At 39.5% G+C, this 16,052-nt stretch overlaps 1 protein-coding gene across 2 annotated transcripts in view; it reads right to left on the minus strand.

Moving 5' to 3' along the window:
* The window catches only part of Fbn1 (fibrillin 1), a 237,322-nt gene that overhangs the window by 133,470 nt on the left and 87,800 nt on the right, over positions 1–16,052 (minus strand). The gene's annotated exons all lie outside the window — the stretch shown is intronic.

Here is a 16,052-nt window from a genome sequence, read left to right on the forward strand (position 1 = left end):
CATGTGCTATAGATGTGTCAGTGAAATGAAATCAGCATGTCAAAGAGACATGTGCAGTCTCTTATTACTGCAGCACTATTCCCAATAGCTAAGAACTAAAAACACCCCAAGTGTCCATCAACTAATGAACAGGTAAAGAAAATGGCACCTATATACCATGGAATACTATTTAGCCATAAAAAGAATGAAATCCTGCCATTTGCAACACCATGGATAGAACTGGAGATCATTGTGCTAAATGAACTAAGCCAGGCACAGAAGGACAAATATCACATGATCTCAGATTTGGATTTCAAAAAGTTGACCTTGAGGAAGTTGAGGGTAGAATGGTGGTTACCAGAGGCCAGGCAGAGTATTGGAGAGGGGCAGATGGGGAGAGACTATTAATAAGTACACAGTTACAGTTAGGTGGGAGCAAGAAGTTCTAGTGTGCTTTTACACAAAAGGTTGACTACAAATAACAATGTTTACTGTATTTTACTTCAAAAGCAGAAGAAAGTATATTGAACATTTTCACCAGAAAGTAATGATAAATGTTTGAGGAAACACAGATTTAACTTGATTTAAACATTACTCATTATATACATGCATTGAACCATCACATTACCCCAATAATATACGTGAGTTTTATGCTTCTGTGTACTAATTACAAATGAATTTACATGAAAATAAAAGAGAGGCAAGTCATGGCACCCACTCCCAGGGAGTTTCTTGAACAAAAGAAATGGCTATCTATTTCTTTTGGACTTGATTCATCTTATTCCAAATACATAAACGTGCAAATAAACAAATGAATTTTTCTGAAAAGTTTACTAACACAAAACACAGTGGATATTTTAATATAAAGAGGGAGGACAGTGGTCTGAAACCATTGCAACCACCCCAGGGAAAAGGGCTGTCTGGAGCACAGGGGGAGAAGTTAAAATCACAAGAGAATTTCTAAGCACAGCCTGCCTTTTTTTTTTTTTTTTTTTTTTTTTTTTTGGCTACAGAAAGTTGATTTGGACTCAGAAGCCAATAAATGAAAAAGATTAAGAAGTAGTTGTGAGCAAAGGACCAAAGCCAGGCCTGAGAGAGACCAGGATCATAATGTCCCTTCTGTTCCACAGTGGCCTTGACAGACGAGGGAGGTTGGGCTGGGGCAGGACTCATAGACTGGCTTCTTTCAGCTAGCAGTTGCATGCTTCCCCAGGTGACTGTGGAAATGTGCAAGTAGTGTCCTCTCTGAGAGTCTCAGGATGAACTAAAGGATCCTAGTAAGTGCTATTCACCACTGAATTCTAAATTCTACAGTTGGATGAAAATCACTAGCAGTGTAAATAAATTAAATTATCTTATTAATTCATATAGCTTATAGGACACACACACAATTTACTAAGGACAACTCTCCTTTATAGTACAAGCGAGAGTGAAGACCATATAACCCCTTGGCCGTAAGTGGCACCCCTCCATCCTGTGTGTTCTCTCTCATTTTCTTTCTGTCACATCTCCATCTAATCCCTCCCTTAGCATTATGACACACGTGCTTGATTCCCCAAGCATTCATCTGCATTCCCCCTTGCTGTCTAGAGTAGATCACCTCTGGTCAACACGGTTCTGGAAATAGTACTTGCTCTAAGGACCATTCTGGGAGATCAGTCTTCCGAAGAATTCCATGAGCAAAACTTCACCCCAGGTAAGTATCAAGAGACCAGCACTGGGTATTACAGCACCCAGGAGACAGGCAGGATGGTCAAAACGTGGACTATCTCATCTCCCTCCTTCCATGCCCACATTTGCCAGAATGTTCTCTGTGTATCACTGACAGAATGCCAGATGGATGTTTTTAATTTATTTTCATTTTAATTTGTACCAATAAGAGGTATAAATGTACAAGGCTCATGATTTCATGGATATGTTTGCTGTGATGAAGATAAATTTAAAACCATTTTATGAGTTAAGTGTGTGTATATATATGGTGTTAGGGATTGAATACAGGTATTCATACATGCTATGCAAGTGCTCTACCACTGAATTACCTCTCCCCAAAATACTTTAATTCAATTTAAAGAAAAATATTAAGAATATGCTAATGCAAGTGATATGCAATCAGGCCAAAAATCAAGTGGGTGAAACACAAACGCCACCAGACTCACCCTTCCAAAAGACTGATCTTTGACCTCCACATCCTCATCTATACTACCTCTCCCTACCTAATTTCACACCTAAATCTCCTGACATGTCCTCAGCTTATTATTTGTCTTTTTACTTTGTTTGTGCATTTTTTACTAATTTAAAATTTTTATGTTGTTAGGTTCTAGGTATACTTTAGTCTTCTACATAATATGCTGGATTCATTCAAAATCCATCTTCTTCCACTGATACCAAATTCAAACAGGAAGAGTAGAGTATCCAATGGTGCAATGAATTCTTGTCACTTGTCCCCAGTCACTGAACCACAAACTTCAGGGAAGCACAGTTTCTGATAAATATTAAATGCTAGGGTGCAGAATAAAATCTCAGCCCTCATTTTGTTCCATCAACAAAGAAGAGTCAGTCAGGGTGGTTTGTAACAAAATAGCCCTTAAATGCAATAACTAGGCACGCAAGGGAATAATGAAGTCACCTTTACATCTTTGGTTCAATTCTTCCAAATATGACCAATAGGCATTTAATACATACTTCTCTGTTATATAGTTGTTCGAGTCTATTTCAGTATTTTATCATGTATCTTTCTGACTCAAAACTAAATGATTATTTTAGACAATGAGGAAAAGTCAGTAACACATAAATAGGAAGTGTAATTATACATAAAGAGCCTCTTGATAGCATATTATCTTATACACATTTTTGTGTGTATATGTTTTATTTTTTAATCACAAAGTAAAGATTTTATTAAATATACAATTGAATTTTGCTTTTCTTTCAGTTAAGTATTGCCAGAAACATTTTCCCAAGTAATTAGATATTATTCCAAAATATGAATTTAACTGCCACCTAATCTTCTATCCTGTTAAAATGTTAGTTTAGTCAACAATTTTCTTACTGTGTATCATTTAAATCACCTCTAATTCTCCATTATTATACATTATGTTCAGTGTATGCTACTGATAATTATTTTTAGGGTAAAAAATGTTTAGTTCATGCAACAGCCATCTAGATTTTTGTGACTTTACAAATCTTACATCCAAGTCTACAAAGATCATAGCACCATTACCATTTATTTAAAAATAAATGAAACTTTCTAGGTTAGGTAACAAGGAAGTGATTTAGGCTTGTTTCTTTTTTCCCACTTCATTAAGACAAGTTTAATTGTGTTTCAATCTTTTATGAAGAGGCACAATGGAACATGAATTTTAATTTATAATCCTTTCTTCAACACTGCTTGGATTTATTTTTCCAAAATATTCTATGGAATTATGATATATCTGAGGACTGCAAAAATGCAGAGTAGAGGCAAATATGGTGTTTTGTAAGTAAAATGCAGGTGCACTATGAAATGCAAAGAAAAATCTGTTTCGGTTCTGTGTAACTCTGTTTTTTTACTTCAGATGTGAATACCATGTTGGAAGATCTTCATTCAAAGAAAAATAGCCCTCAAAGTTTTCCCCGGGTAAACAATTTCTTGCCCTCATTCCAGTACAAAACACACAGAAGAGGGATGACAGTTGATAATTCTGACAACATATGTTAGGACCTCTGCAGCCCACAGAGACCTATTCTTATTTAATACACTGGATATTTGGCAGTGAGTCGCGAGTACAGATAACAGGATCTACAGACTTCACACATTTCCATGCTAGACACTTATTACCAGACAATGTAATTTTGGAAATAACTTAGAAGAGCTGGCTTATTTGATGGTGCCCGTTAGCAAGTGGACATAAATGTCTTTGAGATCCATATTTTCAATGAAAAAAATTGCTGATTGTAGAGAGAAAGAGGCATAATCTGGATGAAACACATTTGGATGTAAAAGTCTCTTGGAAGGTACATGCTATGTTAATGTGGTTTTCAAATGTCACTCTGATTTGGCGCCATGTGCTTTTTGTCCTGTGTTTCATTCGGTTCACCAAAGTTATGCTGTTTTCAGTTCAATCTTCCAACCGCAGAAAGAATCTGCCCACACTCCCAATTCCTTACTAATAATCCAATTATTTACAATTATTCCCATAGCACTTAGTGATATTAAGCTAAATTTACATGTCCTTTTTTTTCTTTTTCTTTTTCTTTTCAGCTAGTCCCAGCACCAGACAGGGAATGTGCCTAATTCAATGCTTGTGTAATGTCTGATTCATCATTGGTTTCAACATAAATCATTATTCCTATTGCAACTAAAATATAGTATCAGAAAGACTTTCAATTTGAAAATTGCTCTACAATCACTTCCTTATAAAACCGTCATGAACTGGGGCACCAGGCCAAGCCTTTCTAAAATTAAGGCATAATTTTAATTGTTTTTAACCAGCTGACTTTAGTGTGGCTAGTTCATGGGAAATTCTGTCTCTACATGTTCCCATTCAAAGATTGCTCTCAGGTCCCATTAGATTTGGCCTGCAGGCTTGGGTTCTAACCGTGTCATGTGTCTAACAGCCTCTGATCCTCAACTCATTCCCAACTCTACAGCTCAGACGCTGTGGTCTGCACCATTATTTCACTTTCATTCCTAATCAGACTTCACCCTGAAGCAAACGCATCATTTACAGGGAAAGAGAATTCTGTGGTACAGTGAATTCTTGTCACTCCTGCCCAGTCACTGAACCACAAACTGCAGGAAAGCACAAGGATATAATTTTGGGCACTAGGCGCCAATTATTCTAAATCCTTCTTTTCATAAAAATTATGAATAAAAGAATGAGATATCAATTTATCCATGACAGAGAGGTCACAGCACATACTATTCCTTCCAGGTAGGTTAGCCAGTGGGATGTCAATTCAATTTTCAAAACTTTTAGTCTAAAGAAAATTAAAGCAGAGAGGTTCAATTATCATAATCAGTCTCATAACTGCTGTTACTTTTTCTTATTCTAGTCATTCTTAAGCTTAGAACACCGTGGAATCACTTGGGAAAAGTTAGCAAAATGCTGATACCTGGGCCCCCTCCCAGATCTCCTTAAAGTCTCTCTCTCTCTCTCTCTCTCTCTCTCTCTCTCTCTCTCTCTCTCTCTCGGTCTCTCTCTCTCTCTCTTACTCTCTGTCTCCCTCCCTCTCTCTCTCCCTCCCCCTTTCTCTCTCCCTCCCCCCCTCTCTCTTTCTCTCTCCCTTCCTCTCTCTTCTCCCCAATCTTTGCTAAGAAGTGCTTATGTTCCGTGATTAGAGATTTGCAAGATGGTTATCTGCTTCCTTGAAAATCTTACGATCTTTATTAATTACATTATAATAAATTACACTAACTATAATTCACCAAACAAGACAACAAAGGCAAAATTTAAGAAGGATGATCACCCTGTTCTAACAGCTCAATGAATTTCATGTCCAGGCCCTCTTCTGGTGTTTCAAAGCACAGAAATCCAATGTCAGGCCCTTCCCAGTGCTAAAACATGTACCTGGGTGAAATTCCAGGGATACAGTCTCCATTTGCAGCTGGAATAAAATGGTCAAAATGAACTAAATTGCACTATGCAAAAGAGTCAATTTAAGCCACTGAGTCTGAAGCATGATTTAATTGTAACTAAACGTTTGAAAAAAAAACATTTTAAAAACAAAGCATTAAGGGCAAGCACAAAAGTATTCCCATGTTAATATTTTCTTGATTTTTAACTTCTCTAATTCATAAATTAAAAGTGTTACCACTCTAAACTTATAGGTAAATATCATCCAAGGTGATTTGTTTAATGCCTTTTAATCTAACATGCAGACTAAGCAATTCACCAAAATTCAGGCCATGGTTCTGTGGGACCCAATTACATGTGGCAGGAATTCAACTACAGAAAATTGTTACCACATTTTATTCTGTTCTATGATGAAGAAAACAGTTCAAAATTGTGTTCGGAGTTAAGAGAACATCACATTTTGAAACAGTCATTTACCTTACATTATTTTTTCTTCCCTGTAAGCCTACATATTGTTATTGGCTTTCATTTTACCCCAAAGTTATCACTAAACTGCATTTGCTATGGGAAAAAAGGAGGCAGGGGTGGAAAATGGGTAGACATCAAACCCTGATTTAGGTGACATGTTTATCATCAAGCTAGTAAAATCATAGAGAATGCCTTTGTTTTTAATGGTCTTCAAATTCCACTTCAAAGAACCAATTGGCTGATTCATGCACTTTTAAAATGGGTTACACCAAATTCTGCAGTTTCTCTACAAGCAGCAGCAAGATAAAACAACAGTGTCATCAAATAATTTGACTTAGTTATCCTGTTGTATAGTTTCTTCAAAGACACCAAGCATAAAACATTTTCTGTGATCTGAAAGCAAGAACAACATCTCAATAGATAAGGGCTCTGTGATCAATGAGATTAAAGGTACATATTGCCAGGGCCAACGCATTTTTAAGTCAACCTTTGTATCTTAAAGGTGCCTTGTAAAATTGTTTATTTTCCAATTATAACCTGCACAAAAGAAGATTTCAATTTCTTAGTGATTTTAATAGAATGTTTTATCACTAAATTATTATCATAAGTGAGATTTTCAGTAGCAACAAGTTCCAACACTGAATATTACAGAGAGAGTAAAGTCAATGTTAGTAAAGGGGCAATACAAAAAAATTGATTAAAAATACCCCCCTGCAGGGTCCCCTAATGCAAGGTACCCAGAGTAGTCCAATCCACAGAGACAGCAGTGGAATGGTGATTGCCAGGGGCATGGGGCAGGGGAATGGGGAGAAGAGTTTGTGTTTAATGGTCATACAGAATTAGTTTGGGAAGATAAAAAAAGTTCTGGAGATGGAGGGCAGATATGGTTGCTCAACAAGGTAAATTTACTGAATATCCTTAAACTGTATACTGAAAAATGGTTAAATTGGTAAATTTTATGTTACATGTACTTTATTTTTTTTTTAGTTTTATTTATTTATTATTTATTTATTTTTATTCATATGTGCATACAATGTTTGGGTCATTTCTCCCCCCATCCCCCACCCCCTCCCTACCCCTCCCCCGCTCCCTCCCACTCCCCCCCATCCCCTCACTACCTGACAGAAACTATTTTGCCCTTATCTCTAATTTTGTTGTAGAGAGAGTATAAGCTATAATAGGAAGGAACAGAGTCTTTGCTGGTTGAGATAAGGACAGCTATACAGGGAGTTGACTCACATTAATTTCCTGTGCATGTGTGTTACCTTCTAGGTTAATTCTTCTTGATCTAACCTTTTCTCTAGTTCCTGATCCCCTTCTCCTATTGGCCTCAGTTGCATTTAAGGTATCTGCATTAGTTTCTCTGCATTGAGGGCAACAAATGCTATCTAGTTTTTTAGGTGTCTCACCTATCCTCATACCTCCCTTGTGTGCTCTTGCTTTATCATGTGCTCAGTCCAATCCCCTTGTTGTTACATGTACTTTAGAACAATAAAAAGGAGCCAAGTGTGATGGCTCACGCCTGTAATCCCAGCTACACAGAAGGCATAAGTAGGAGGACCATGGTCCAAGGCAAAAGCATGAAACCCTTTTGGAAAAATAACTAAAGCAAAAAGGTCTGGGGTTCAAGTGGTAAAGTGCTTGCCTAGCAAATCTGAGGTGTTGAGCTTAAGCTCCAGTACCAACACCAAAAAAAAAAAAAATCCCACTGCATAAAATAAAACATTTTGACTTCAGTTCTTAGGTTTAACTATTAAACTTTAAAGTTATAAATTGGGATGGAGAATTTCTTTATTCATTCAACAAATATTCATGGAGCAGCAATGCTGTATCAGTGAGGAGCCCAGCCAAAGACCCTGTTCATGTGAGTTTCAATCTGGTATGGAAGATAGTCATGAAGGTAAATATATTAACATAATGTCAGATGTGATACTGTGATTTAATCTGCAAATGAAGTAAGCATACTGCTGTGGTAGAGAATTTGGGGATGCCCACCTTGGTAAGTGCTATCAGGGAGACTTCATTAAGGAGGTGGCATGGAGGGTGACATAAAGGATAAGGCACAGAGGATGAGACAAGCCAGCAAAATGCAGTGAGTGATTTCCTGGTACAGAGACAGCAAGAAGAGAGGCTCTGAGCTGGAAAACTACTCAGTTTCTCTAGTAGCAAGGGGCTACTATGAACACGGCAAAGGAGGAGAAGATGTCCTTCTCCTGCATCAGGCATTCCAAGCCACTGCAGGAGCCTGGACTTGGTTCTAAGTTCAGTAAGAAGCCAAAAATAGGATGCGTCATTAATTTATCAGTGGTTCTGGGATTTGAACCCAGGGCCTTGCACTTGCTAGGCAGGTGCTCTACCATTTGAGCCATGCCCTCAGCCCCCCTTTATTTTTGCTTTAGCTTACTTTTCATATTGGCTCTAGAGAGTTTGCTGGGGGCTGGCCTTGGACTGAGATCCTCCCACCTCTGCCTCCTGAGCAGCTGGGATTATAGAAGTGAGCCATGGCTCCAGGCCTCAGGATGCATTATTTTTAAGAATGCTGCTTAATGGTCTCTCTAGCGGAAATGGAAAGTATGGCAAGGAGGCTACTGAAAGATTTGAGGTGGAAGTGGGTAGTGGCTTGGCAAGAAGTGGCACAGAAATGAGGAAAAGCCAGTGGGTAGAGAATGCCTGTGGGCAGAAGAACCAAGAACACTTGCTGATGGATGGATAAGGGAAATGAAAGACACAGTGACCCCTGGTCACCTGTAGCTGGATAGAGGACTGATCATTTACTTGAATGGGGACACAGTAGAGAATTGAGACTCTACCTATTAAAAAACCAGTATAAAGATTATTCACATGTTCACAGTAAAGGACCTTGTGTAGGATAGGTGATCAGAATTGATGAGGCTAGCCCTAAATGAAAGGACATCATCTGTAAATCTTGATGCCATCCATCAAAAAACCCCAAAATTTGCATAATAGTGGAATTCTATCTTGACCTGGCTATTTTTACCATTTTTTCCCTTCCCTGCCTCTTTCTGAACAAGCATTTACTTATACCATATTCTGGTATGTATATACAAATGCTATGGCTGAGAGTCTTACTTCAAATACATTTGGCCAATTCTGACTCAGACCTGAATGTTAGGTACACACAGCCCAGACCAGTGAGATGTGATGGGATCCTGACATATGGCATCGTGGGTGGGATTGCCTCCAGAGGAATTGCACTACAGCTTTCAAAAGTGACAGGGCACAGGAATCCAAGACCACTAGTGTTCCAGCTGCCAGCCCTGAGTTCATTCTATGGGAAATGGAAGCATACCACATTCCAGTGATATCATCAATCCTGAGAGATCTGGTAGAAAACTTAAAGCAAGGACAAAAGTTCAGCCATTATTAACCACAACTGAGAAATGTCTCATATAAATATGGACTTTCTATAATATCAAGCAGATAAAGGCAGTGAGATAATTTAGATATATTGGTTGACAAATGTTATTTCTAGGATTGGCTTTTGACCAACTATGCATTGGCTTATGGGTAGGTATGGGGTGCATAGATTACTCCGTGTCCTCTCCCATTCTCTTTCTCTCTCTCTACACACACACACACACACACACACACACACACACACGTATATATGTGTGTCTCAAAGAAATAGGCTATTATATTATTAGGTAGTTCTCAAGGTAGCCCTCCTGGTCCCAGAACTTTTCTTTGGAAGAAAATGTCTGATGAATGAAAAATTCCCCAAACTGTTGCCAGCTCAGGGTTTGGCGCTGAACTCAACTGATGAAAGACAAGTTGGATGAAAGTAGAACCCTTACTCAGAACATGTGAGCAGATTGTGCAAAAGAAGGTTGAAAGTCTAAGGGTGGGAGAGGCACGAGTACCCAAACCTGAAGGTATAGATTCAATTAGTCAACAAATGAAGATTCCTAAAAAAGATCTGTGCATGCTCAGATATCAAAAATGACAGAAGATCAATTTTCTGAGACCAAAGACCAATAAACAGTCTTCAACCCCAGAGTAGGCTTTTATGGCTGTGCATTTTAAAGATCTATCACCTGAACTGAGAAACTGTCACTAACAGGACAGTCTTGGTGGTCTCTTGGAAGCCTCACTGAGATCATCCACATTTTGATGTGAGTGATGACTGGGTGTACAGCATGGAACAGCAATTACAGAAAAAAGGATCCTACTCTTTAGAATTAATAGGTATGTCACAGACATCCCAATAATGTGATGGGAGATCCTGGGGGTGATGGAGGGCTTCTTGAAGGAAGAGACATTGAAGTCTGGAGGGATGACAAAGAGTGGCAGAAGTGTGCCTGGCACATGGGAAGAATACTATAGGAAGGGGAGAGAGCTATTTTGGAGAAAGACTCCTCTGGGACTAGATGAAAATGGACTGAGGAGCATGAGAGAAAGGAGGGGCTTTGTCTTCTGGGCCTTTCTGCAGATGCTGGTGTCATTGATGGAGTCCAGAAGGATAACAATTAAGGCCCAATGCTCTCCATCTCTGGAAGCTAAATATTAACACTTTTTGATGAGCCAATCTAGTTTTAATTCATTTTTTCCCATTGTAGCCAGTAGAATAGTGTTTGGCTCAAAAACTTCCATGGTACAGAACTGGAAAAACTTTGAACTTGCTCTGGAGACTCTGAAGCTACCACTGTTAAATCGCCTACTGTCAGAAAACTCACAGAGCACTGTGTATCCTCTTACCACTCGCTAGAGATCTACATTTGCTTGGCCAGACACTGGGATTTCATCTAAGGCACTAGTTAGATATGTGTGGAAAGTGTATATGGTTAGAAAATAATAAGAGACAGCATTAAAAGTGGTTTTACATGCCCCAAGAGGCAAGCCGAAGACCACAATTTTCTCCAACTGTGGAAGAAAAAGCAACTTGAGCTTAGCTTTCTGGATATATTAACATTTATACATGGGATTCCCTTGGATTTTTACAAAACATGTTAACGATAATTAAAATTGAATTTTTCCAAAACTTTAAGAGTAAAAGTTAGGGATGTGATAGCAATGACTTTGGAAAGTGTTATAATTCAATCTACATCATAGTCACCACCTTGGGATTTAACTACTGATACTCAGAATTCACAACTTGTGCACAAGTGTTCTTAGGTTCCATGCTTGTGCAGATACTCTCTCTTCAAATGTATTTTCAGATTTCTCCAGCACTTTCACAGCTACAAAGTAGTGCTGCTGGGCTATCTGGTTAGGAGTTTGTCACTTGAAGACATAGCTGGGACTCAAGGGTCTAAAATTATACATAAATCACATAGAACTAGCAGGTTTGGTAGATCTGAACTCTGTTCAGTGGGCAACTGCATGATCTCTTCCAAAACTTTGGAATTGGGATTGAGAGGCACTGGATTTTGGCTCTTCAGGTGGCTGGAAGCTTGGGTGACATCATTTTGAGCCATCAGGTGCTCAAAGAAGCACAGAATAGTCCCTTTGCATGAAGAAGGAGCAAGGTCTCCAGGAGGCAGCAGGGACAGAGACCACACAGCTCTGGAAAGATACTGGCAGAGCATTTTGTTCCTGCTCTCAGCTCTTCAAATGCGCTCCTACACTCCTGCTCTGAGTTCCTTACGACGCAGGTTCCTCACTACCAATTCCTCCTTCTGCTTGAGCTTGTTTCATTGCTTGAAGCCAGCAGAATTTGACCCAATCCAGAAATTTTTCTTGATGGAAGAGCATCCACAGCTTTCGTCAGATTCTTAGTAGTATCTATGGCTTAAAAAGGTAATAAATCTGCACTATTTAATAAGAAGTAATTCAGTAAGAGCGTAGTACCACTTAGGTAATTTATCCAGGTTTATTGGAAAGCAATTTATATTCTTTTTATTCTTAAAGGAAAACAATACATAGATAAATAAAATGCCTCCCAGTTAAGAACACAAGCACAAAGAAAACCATCCTAGCTCTTCCTTTCCTTACTAAATAACCCAAAAAACAGCCACAGAGCAACCTGCATGAAAGTTGTCACAGCCAAACATAAGTTGGCAGCTGACCTAAGTAACACACTAAGTTTTGACTGATTGCCCCTCAAATGGCAGCAGGCTTTTCTGATGATTTTACCTTGCCTACCAATACAGGATACAGCCCAGAGGAAGACGTGAAAGGCAGTAGGACGGCACACGTCACAGCTCGGCAACTAATCTACTTTGTGTTTTGAGTGAGGCCCTTCGCCTGTTTGCTGGAGTCTAAGAGGCCAAGTCATGAACAACCCACATGCCAGACACCTTTTGCTCAGCCTGAGCCAGAAGGTCACAGCCAGGTGAAGGAGAAAGGACAGTCACACAGCCGATGTGTCTAGCAAGAAGTCCTTTTACACAGACTTGCCCTCCAACACATCTCACTGAGGCGAAGGGTACCACTATAGCCCAGTCCACCTCCCCATGAAACCAGGTGGGGGACCACAGTTTCCCTTACATTGTGATCACCAGCACAGCCTGCAAAGCAACTTCTTTGCCTGCCTCTCCCCTGAACCCACTGGTGACTGAGACTGCCTTTCCTGTCACCCTGCAGGACAGAATCTAAGGGAGTCAGAGCCTAAGGCGCTTGATGAAATGCTCCCTGCCCAGCCTCATCTCTGGCTCCTTCCCTATTTGTGGCCCCTTCCCTATTTGCAGCCCCTCTCCAGAAATGCTGAGTGAACTGTGGTTCCTTAACTCACGACACTATTTCCTACCCATGTGTCTTTGCAAAAGCCATTCCCTCCACCTTGAACACCCTTCTCCCTGCCCCTCCCCACACACACTTTTACCAGCAAATTCCTTGTCCTGGAAGGTCTTCTCTGATTGTGTTCTCCTCCCTTCCCTGAGCACTGATTACCCCCAGGTCTCATTAAACTTTATATTCTGATGGCTTAAAGTAGTCTGTAGCCTGGTAATTAGCATGCAAGGACTTTGAATAAAAGAATGAGAATAGTAAGTGACATATCTTTAAATTAGTCAAAATCCTTCATCTTTTTCACTATTTATTCCCATTACTCATGGCATAATTAACTCTTTATGGTTCCACGAATCTATCACACTTGATTTGAATCCTGGAACACGATCAATGTGACAGTGAGAAAAGTTGTTCTTTGTGTCAGTTTTCCTTATCTCCTAGGTTGCATGAGTAGTCAACAAAATCATATACAGAAAATACCATTTCTTCTATTTTTCCTTTCCACCCTATACACGGCATGGCTTCAGATAATCAACATATTCTGTTATTCTTAAGAGAGATGAAGCCACCAACCCACAGTCTCCAGAACACACACCTTTTAATCTGTTCTGCAGGGCTGATGGATAGTTACTATGATATATGCCACATACTTCCCTCAACAGAAAACGAAAGAGTACTATCTCTTCCCCTAGGTTCCCAAGTGTTACATTTTTAATTTGTTACCATAACAGTCATAAAGATACAAACTAATACAGTGGGTATGTTGGGAAAATACAGACATTCCCAAACAGTGGCCAATTTCAAACTCTATTTGAGTCAGGAGAATGGACTGAGAAGGAAGCAAAGAACTATGTAAATGTCTAGGAGCTCCACGAGTAGGAGACACTGGAAGAAAGGTGATAACTGCAGTCACAGCAACAGGGGGAGTTAGTCAACCTTTATATATGAAACCATAGGGATAACTTGCATAGCCTGGGTGTCTCAGTATTGGTTATAAAGCAATAAAACCAAAGACTTAGCTACAGAATCCATTTTGGGGGCTCAGGGAAAGGAAAAGGAAAGGGCAGTAAAGGAACTATATAATACTTTTCTCTCCAGCTTTCTTCTCTTTACCCTGTGAGTATGAGAGGAGCCATTATTATTTTCAATCCCAGATGTTGTTGTTAATTTGAAAAGGTTCGTCGAGACCTTGGAAAGTCCTCAGATGACAAGTCTGATTTGAGAGAAATGTTGAGTCCTTTGATACAGGAAATTCATAATTGCGAGCTGGTGGTGCTTCAAATGTTTATGTATAAGATGAATACTGGAATCTCTCATTTTAGAATTGGAAAGTAACTCACAGAAGGAAAAGAAAACGGACATTTACAGACCACGGTGCTGGCTACTTTCATATGTCTTAATTCTCACAATTCTCTGAGGGAAACTTTCTTCCCAGTCTATAAAAGAAAAAACTGAGGCGCAGGGTGAAGTTACGACACTGCCCCAAGGTTATACAAACAGTGGCAAATGGAAATTCAAATTGGGATGTTTTGAACTTTTCCCTCACTACTTTATTTTTCACAAAGAGATCCTACTGTTTGCACAAGGGTCACTTAAAACTCAGGTGAAGGGATTTTCCTGAATGTCTCTGAACAAATTCATGACACATGGCATTAAACTTTAGCTCTCCCATATCTCAGCTCAGGTCCTGTGTATTCCTGCAGACCTCTTATTCACTCTCAGGTTTTGGTCATCCTGAACTCCAAGTTTAAATCACAGCTCCTCAGATTAAAGCAAAGTTTGTATCAGTTTCAGAGTTCTCTCCTTCAGCGCTCCTAAGCCTTTAGCTGCATTTAAACCTTCTGCAGTGCTGGGTGTTGTTTACATGAATGGCAAGTTATCCCAATTCTGTGTTCGTAAATATATTCACCCTGAACCAGGGGAACACAGAAGTAAGTCTGATGCCAGCTAAGCAATATGTGTATTTAAATTTACAATTTATCTCTGTAGAGAGAAGCAAGAGATAGGATGGGGAAGCCCAAGAAGGTATGGGTGATGTTCCAATACTGAAGTTGGGTCAGTACATACTTTTATTATTTATTAAATAATTAACCTATAGGCCAGGTGCAGTAGCTCATGCCTGTACTCTCAGTTACTTGGGAGGCAGAGATTAGAAGATCTCGATTGGAGGCAAGCCCAGGCAAGACCCATTCTCATTTAATAAGCCAGATATGATGGCACATGTCTGTGATCCCAGCTATATGGGAAACTATAGGTAGGAGAATTGTGATCCAGCCTGGCCCCAGTTTTTTTTTTTTTTAAAGTGAAATCCTACCTAAAAAATAACTAAAGCCAAAAGAGGGAAGGGGTGCTGGGACTGGGGACATAGCTCAAGTGGTAGAGCTCCTGCCTAGTAAGTGTGAAGCCCTGAGTTCAAATTCCAGTAAGGCCAAAAAAATTATTAATAACTAGCATATATATGACATGCATTCTTTAAACGTGTCATATAATGCATTGAAAGCATTAGAAATGGAAAAGGTAAGCCACATACGTACATGAGCACTGTGTGTGCAAACTGAGCTGGACGGAGCTTATGTACCTATGTGACTATGGTCATTTCATTTAGTCTGTGATCCTCACTCTTCTTAACAATAACTAGGGATGGTAATAGATGGAGTCTTTGCAAGAATGATATGAGATAAAGTACTGAAATAGTTAATCCTGTGACTAATTGCAGCTCTTTCTATCCTATGACAATCAGAATGAGTAAAAGAATTCTTTCTACCTAAGACATTTCATTTGATAGGTTTCTTAGGCTTCAGATAGAACTGGCCTTTATTTGTGTACTGTTCAAAGAGAAGGCCAGTTAACATATTACGAGGTATGTCCTGTGTGGCATGCAATGATGATGTATAAATTTCATACACTGTTCCTTGATGCCTTATTCCCTTCCTTGTCCCTTTCCTATATTCCCTCCTTGATCCAAAACTGAACTGTCCCAGTACCAAAAATCCATGCCCAGTTAAAGGCTGTCTTGTTAATCCTTGCCGCTTGTTACGAGGAGCACAATCCTCTGTGGGTAAGCGTGAGCTTCTAGGACTCTGGTCTTCCTCTACAGCCCTTTCCTCCCCCCCCCACAATATCTACACAGGAAGGGATCTGGGAAGCATTGGTATATGTTGACATTATCTGAATTACCCAAGAATGTATCTGGTTGTCTCCTCTCAGAATGCCTTTCCTCCCCTAAATCCTTCTTATACTTCAAGACCAAACTTCAGTACTGGATTTTAGAGGTACCCTGTCCAATTTGATGTTGAATCAAAATGAGCATCATCAGCTTCTGAAGTTCCCATGGTTGTATGGACTGTACATTGCCTATTTGGCAGC

Source organism: Castor canadensis, chromosome 2 (genome assembly GCF_047511655.1).
Source record: "Castor canadensis chromosome 2, mCasCan1.hap1v2, whole genome shotgun sequence".
NCBI classification, from domain to species: domain Eukaryota; kingdom Metazoa; phylum Chordata; class Mammalia; order Rodentia; family Castoridae; genus Castor; species Castor canadensis.